The following is a 7,779-nucleotide window of genomic DNA, read 5'->3' as shown; positions in this document are numbered from 1 at the left end:
TTTAATGACTTAGTTTTTATTGTGTCCAGATTTTCATTATAATAAGAGAAGACTTTACTACCGAATACTATTAACCTCATTCCCCTCCTCCATTGTCCAGTTGAGGATACTACCTTTGTCTCACATACAAAGAATCTCCTCACCTTCTTACTGTTTCTTCCCAGATATCTGTCTTTGATCTTTTCTTGAATGTTGTTGCATCCTGCCACTCAGCAGCAAATACAGTCATGTTCCGTTTGTATACGGAATCATTCCTCCTCACCATCTCTCACAACACCTCTGCTTCTCTTTCTAAAAGGGCAAATAGGTCTTATCATTGAAACACTACCTCCAGTAGTGTACAGTCTTAGTATTGTACAGAGTAATATTGGTCCTTAAAATTCTAGAATTAAACCACAAGTTGTTGACTCAGATGGGAATGCTACCACTTGAGGCACAGCTAAGTTGTTCAATTTTATCAGAATAAATTGAGCTCTTTTGGCTTGTCTTTCAACTTGGAGGAGGTGTTGAAGCCACAAGAAATAGTGATGCTGATATATTTGCAGCTTCATTTTGAATTTGCCCATTTTCATGCACAGGTTATGTACTCTGGTTCTACTATTCCAGTAATGGTGAGACAGCTTGTTATTATTTACTGTGAATTGTAATGTTGTCTTCAAATAGATTTTTATAAATTGGATATTAAGTGAAGCTTGTATAACTCGGTATTTTTTTACCTTTTTTAAGTTACCTATACATAAGAGCATATACAAATATTAAACGAGAAAATCTGCAGATGCTGAAAATCAAAGCAACACACACAAAATGTTGGAGGAACTCAGCAGGCCAGCCAGCATTTATGGAAAAGAGTACAGTCGAAGTTTCAGGCTGAGACCCTCAACAGGTCCTGCTGAAGGGTCTTGGCCTGAAACATCGACTATACCCTTTTCCATAGTTGCTGCCTGGCCTGCTAAGTTCCTCCAGCATTTTATGTGTGTTGCATATACAAAATTTGATTCTTTGTTTCCTGTAGCAGTTTTTCCATAACTTCAGAGCAGGAGTTTTTGTTTTGCTATGTCATTATACTACTGTGTCAATATTTGTTTCTTTGTTTGGTTTAATCAGCTATATTGCAATTTACATGTTTTACATAACTGAAATCTCATTTCTATTCTGAAATAACATTCGTAATAACTACTGGCGAACATTGCATTATGGCAGGTTGCATTCCTAGAAAACAATCCGTCAGAAAAATTTTCGTAATGTTGAACTGTGCCAACTGCATGTGCATCAAGAAATGCAAGTTGGAAAAAATGTTTACTTTCTCCGCATAAATTTCATGTCTGAAATTTTATTTTGTATTCTAGATTTCTTGGTAGTGAATTCTGGAAGAGCAAATTTCTATTGCCCAAATTGCAGTAGCATTGAGGGTATCTGTAGTTGCTTAACAGTTTGCAACTTCATTGGGGATTGCACTATGGTAACATGTTTGCAGAATATAACTATATTTATTGGAATGTATAATGATATCCCGGTAGATAAGCTGGAGGTTTTTCTTTTAAATAACCAATATTGGTGATTAATAGGTTTTCTGTAAAATATATGGAATCATGTCATATAATCTGACTAATATTGAAGACAAAACTGAAAAATCCCATCACTCTATGTCATAACATTTAAATTAGGTTTATCCATAAAGCTGACAAATGCGGTTTAAAATTGGCCTATTTGTCTTAATTCTTTTTATTCATTTTATTATTTTCTCCAAAATGTTTCTTTCTAATTTTTCAGTTGTACTTCTCCATTTCAGTTTTAATCTATTACATTTTATATTTCTTTCCACTTTTTTGTATTTTTGCTTTCTACTTGCTGTCTTTAATTATCCAGTTTCCTGCTATTCTCACTTCAAGAACATAGGACAATATCAACCTGCTCTTTCTGAATAATTGCAGAAATAGAGATAGACCTTGCACACAAAATCAATTGTAAAATAGTTTTAACTGCTGCTGGAATGTGGTAAATAAGCTCTTCATGTTTTCAAATGCAATTGATAGTGGCAGAACCATATGTTGGTATCAAATGTACATTGCTGACATAAAGTACATTGATTGCAAATGGTCTGTAGCTGTCATGAGAGGATTATTGTGTGTCTATTAATTCAACCTAAAAGCACAAAGGAAAGCTTTATCACCAAGCCTAACGGCATAGTTGGAGTTTATTTTCTGGCTATAACTGTTTGAAGACCTCATTTTGTATACATGTGTATATTCATGCAGATATGAGTAAACTGGATCTTGCAATAGACTATTTACTTATGGTCATTTCAGTGAATGAATAGTGTTGATTGATCCTGTATTGGGTACTATGGAAAAGAGTCTTGTGTCACACTGTGCATAATTTTAGTGTGTACTGTTAAATTGCACTTAACTATTCATTTTAAAACCACGAAGGTTTTATCATCAAACGTAATAGTTAAGTGGTTTTATCACCCTAGTTTTTTGAGGACCTTATCATACGTAAATTTGTGGACATCCTTGAAAATAAGAGGTGCCGGTTTACAGTGCTATGTAAATTACAACTGAAGTATGAATTCATTATTTTTGTTTAGAGATTATCAGTATGTCAAATGTATTTTAGGAAAGTAATCTTCTGGTTCTACAGTGTTTCAGGCTTCATATGGTACAAATATACAGATTTACTGTTGATACACTGTAGTTTTTGCAACTCAATTATTCTATTTGTGATTCAACCAGGGCTGCCTGACACATCATGTATATTTAATAAGTTTTAAATAGTTACTGAATATTTGTTTTTATTTCACTCCATACTCTCAAGTACAAGGAATGACAAACAATAATTATGTTATCAAGCCCACTTCCTATATAAAACATTCTAGTTTCCCATTTAGTGTTAATGTTTGCATATTTTTACATAGATTTGCAAAGGTAATCAAGTTCATTTTCAAGTGTGCCTATTGTAAAACCTTTTTACTTTGCAATGTAATCTTATAGATAATTTCCATTAATTGCAATGGAAAACCACAAAATCCTATTGAAGTATTTGATCATCTTGTATTCTGGCCTTTAAAGACTTTTTTTATCATATGTACATTGAACCATACAGTCCACAAACATTGACTTGTTTCCAGTGCCAACGTAGCATGCTACAAATTGGTAACCCTAACTTGCAAGTCTAGAATGTAGGAGGAAGCTGGAGCACCTGGTAGAAACGCACACAATCACAGACAGATGGTACAAACTTCCTACAGAGAGTGGAGGGAATCAATTGTGCTAAACATACTGTCCTTGTGACCAATAATCCCAGTCCTAAGTTAGCAATTAATACAACTATTCTTGTTTATTTTTTAAATGTTATAGCAACATCTAGTAGTTCTACTGTGCCCTTTACAAAGTAATATTGCAGTGCTTCACATAAGTGAAGTGAAATGGAGAGGAATGCTTGGGATAGATTTTTAAAAAAACAGAAATGTAGTCAAATGACTAAATTTGTAATTAAATATTAAAAAGTAGTAAAATAAAATGCTTTTGAAAGAGCATGTTGGTATAATAACTCCAGAGACTGTGAAGATTGAACAGCCAGATAACATGGGTTATGACGATACGATGTTCTGAAATAAAGATGTTGAAATTGATATGCTGGACATTAGTGAGCCAGTGCAATATTGCTGGCACAATTTGTTAACATACGAGACTGAATGAGAAATTAGGGTGTGGATTTTTAAATCTAGTGACTGGGTATTTTGTATGTTTTTCTGGGTTAGAAAATAAACTGTAAGAAGTAATAAAATATGTTAAGCGAAATTGATTTGTAAATGGTTTGTCCTGGTGTAGTCTGACCCAAGAAAATATTTACTGATATCTACTATAAGCCTGCAGACTGTCACAGCTACCTGGACTATTCCTCTTCCCACCCTGTCTCTTGTAAAAATGCCATCCCCTTCTCACAATTCCTCCATCTCCGCTGCATCTGCTCTCAGGATGAGGCTTTTCATTCCAGGACGAAGGAGATGCCTTCCTTTTTTAAACAAAGGGGCTTCCCTTCTTCCACCATCAACTCTGCTCTCAAATGCATCTCTCCCATTTCCCGCACATCTGCCCTCATCCGCCACCCCACTCGGGATAGGGTTCCCCTTGTCCTCACCTACCACCCCACCAGCCTCTGGGTCCAATGTATAATTCACCGTAACTTCCGCCACCTCCATCGGGATCCCATTACCAAGCACATCTTTTTCTTCCCCCCCCCCCCTTCTGCTTTCTGCAGGGATCACTCCCTACGTGACTCCCTTGTCCATTCATCCCCTCCATCCCTTCCCACTGATCTCCCTCCTGGCACTTATCCTTTTAAGCGGAACAAGTGCTACACCTGCCCTTACACTTCTTCCCTCACCATCATTCAGGGCCCCAGACAGTCCTTCCAGGTGAGGCGACACTTCACCTGTGAGTCGGCTGGTGTGGTATACTGCGTCCAGTGCTCTCGGTCTGGCCTTTTATATATTTGTGAGACCCGACGCAGACTAGGAGACCGTTTCGCTGAACACCTACGCTCTGTCCGCCAGAGAAAGCAGGATCTCCCAGTGGCCACACATTTTAATTCCACATCCCATTCCCATTCTGATATGTCTATCCATGGCCTCCTCTACTATCAAGATGAAGCCACACTCAGGTTGGAGGAACAACACCTTATATACCAGCTGGGTAACCTCCAACCTGATGGCATGAACATTGACTTCTCTAACGTCCATTAATGCCCCTCCTCCCCTTCTCACCCTAATCCTTATTTATTTATTTCCTCCCTGTTTTCTTTTCTTTCTCTCTGCCCATCTCACAATCACTCCTTGCCTGTTCTCCATCTCCCTCTGGTGCTTCCCCCCCCTCCCACTTTCTTTCTCCCTAGGCCTTCCGTCCCATGATCCTTTCCCTTCTCCAGCTCTGTATCCCTTTTGCCAATCGCCTTTCCAGCTGTCAGCTTCACCCCACCCCCTCCGGTCTTCTCTTATCATTTCGCATTTCCCCCTCCCCCTCCTACTTTCAAATCTCTTACTATCTTACGTTTCAGTTCGTCCTGACGAAGGGTCTCGGCCCGAAACGTGGATAGTGCTTCTCCCTATAGATGCTGCCTGGCCTGCTGTGTTCCACCAGCATTTTGTGTGTGTTGCTTGAATTTCCAGCATCTGCAAGTTTTACACCTTTAAATACTTCGAGATGTTGTAGAAACTGTACCCAGAAAATTGAAATTCTTCCAGAGAACAGGGTCAATCATTCTGATTCGATGCAACATGTGGATAGTATGACAATTCATTTATTCATCCTGAAACTTAAAATTTTACAAAAACACCAAGTTCAGAAATTGTAAGAAAATTCTTGTAACACACACAAAATGCTGGTGGAACACAGCAGGCCAGGCAGCATCTATAAGGAGAAGCACTGTCCACGTTTCAGGCCGAGACCCTTCAACAGTGCTTCTCCTTATAGATGCTGCCTGGCCTGCTGTGTTCCACCAGTATTTTGTGTGTGTGTTGTTTGAATTTCCAGCATCTGCAGATTTCCTCGTGTTTGCTCTAAGAAAATTCTTGTGTTGATGTTCAACAGTAATGTCCCTCATCCCTCTCAATAGCATTTGTTTGTCTTCTCCCAGTAACCTGTTACCAAATGACTAATCAAGAACATATCAATCTCAGTCTTGAATATACCCAATGACTTGGCCTCCACAGCCATCACTGGCAATAAGTTCCACAGATTCATTACGTTCTGGCTAAAGAAATTCCTCCTCAACTGTGTTCTAAATGGATGTCCCTCTATTCAGGAAAGTGAAGTTTGTGCAGTGAAAATTATGACTGAGAAGGTGCTCAGGAAGGTTAATGGTCTGAGGGTAGATAAATCTCCTGGACCTGATGGAATGCACCCTCTGGTTCTGAAGGAAGTAGTTGGAGAGATTGCGGAGGCATTAACGATGATCTTTCAAGAATCAATAGATTTTGGTATTGTACTGGATGACTGGAAAATTGCAATGTTACTCTGCTATTTAAGAAGGGTGGGAGGCAGCAAAAAGGAAACTACAGACCTGTTAGCCTGACATCAGTGGTAGAGATGTTGCTGGAATCGATTGTTAGGGATGAGATTACGAAGTACCTGGAGGCACATGACAAGATAGGCCAAAGCCAGCAGGGTTTCCTGAAAGGAAAATCCTGCCTGACAAAACTACTGCAATTCTTTGAGGAAATTACAAGCAGGATAGACAAAGGAGATGCAGTAGGTGTGGTGTGCTTGGATTTTCAGAAGGCCTTTGACAAGGTGCTGCACATGAGGATGCTTTGCAAGATAAGAGCCCATGGAATTACAGGGAAGTTACTAGCGTGGGTGGAGCATTGGTAGTCAGCAGAAAACAGAGAGTGGGAATAAAGGGATCCTATTCTGGCTGGCTGCCAGTTACCTGTGGAGTTCCACAGGGGCCGGTGTTGGGACAACTGCATTTACGATGTATGTCAATGATTTGGACTATGGTATTAATGGATTTGAGGCTAAGTTTGCCAATGATACAAGGGTAGATAGAGGAGCGGGTAGTGTTGAGGAAACAGAGAGCCTGCAGAGAGGCTTAGATAGTTTAGGGGAATGGGCAAAGTGGCAAATGAAATACAATGTTGGAAAGTGTATGGTCATGCACTTTGGTGGAAGAAATAAATGGGCAGACTATTATTTAGATGGGGAGAGAATTAAAGATGCAAAGTGACTTGAGAGTCCTTGTGCAAGATACCCTGAAGGTTAACTTCCAGGTTGAGTTGGTTGTGAAGAAGGTGATTGCAATGTTGGCATTCATTTCTAGAGGTATAGAATATAAAAGCAGGCTCTATAAGGCACTCGTGAGACTACACTTGGAGTATTATGTGCAGACTCCGCCTTCAGAGCGGGCGACAAGACAGCTCTAACAACAGCAAGGGCCAAACTGTTCCGAGTTATCAGAGGGGCAAAGCGTGCACACGCCCAGCTAATCCACAGCCACTTCCAGGATAGCGGTAACACGTGGCGCATGTGGAAGGGCATCCAGGACATCACCAATTACAAGACAACATCACCTGACTGTGCAGGTGATGCCTCCCTCCCAGATGCTCTGAATAACTTCTACGTCCAGTTTGAGGTGGAAAGTGACGTGGCGGCGAGGAAGTCCACCCCTCCTACAAATGACCAGGTGCTGTGTCTCACCGTGGCCGATGTGAGAAGAACCCTGTGCAAGGTCAACCCACAGAAGGCTGCTGGACCAGACAACATCCCTGGTAGAGTGCTCAGAGGATGTGCAGACCAGCTAGCAGATGTTCTCACTGACGACTTCAACATCTCCCTGAGCAGTGCCACCATTCCAACATGCTTCAAGGCTGCCACCATCGTCCCCGTGCTGAAGAAGTCTTCAGTGTCCTGCCTAAATGACTACCGTCCCGTTGCACTCACATCCATCATCATGAAGTGTTTCCAGAGGCTCGTCATGAGGCACATCAAGACCCTGCTGCGCCCCTTACTGGACCACCTGAAGTTTGCGTACCGTCCCAACCGCTCAACAGATGATGCCATTGCCACCACCCTCCACCTGGCCCTAACTCACCTGGACAAAAAAGACACATACGTTCGGATGCTGTTCATAGACTTCAGTTCAGCATTCGACACAATCATCCCTCAGAAACTGATTGGAAAGCTGAGCCTACTGGGCCTGAACACCTCCCTCTGCAACTGGATCCTAGACTTCCTGACTGGGAGACCTCAGTCAGTCCGGATCAGGAGCAACATCTCCAAC

Source organism: Hemitrygon akajei, chromosome 10 (assembly GCF_048418815.1).
Source record: "Hemitrygon akajei chromosome 10, sHemAka1.3, whole genome shotgun sequence".
In the NCBI taxonomy this organism is placed as follows: domain Eukaryota; kingdom Metazoa; phylum Chordata; class Chondrichthyes; order Myliobatiformes; family Dasyatidae; genus Hemitrygon; species Hemitrygon akajei.
Note: the sequence above shows the minus strand (reverse complement) of the source record.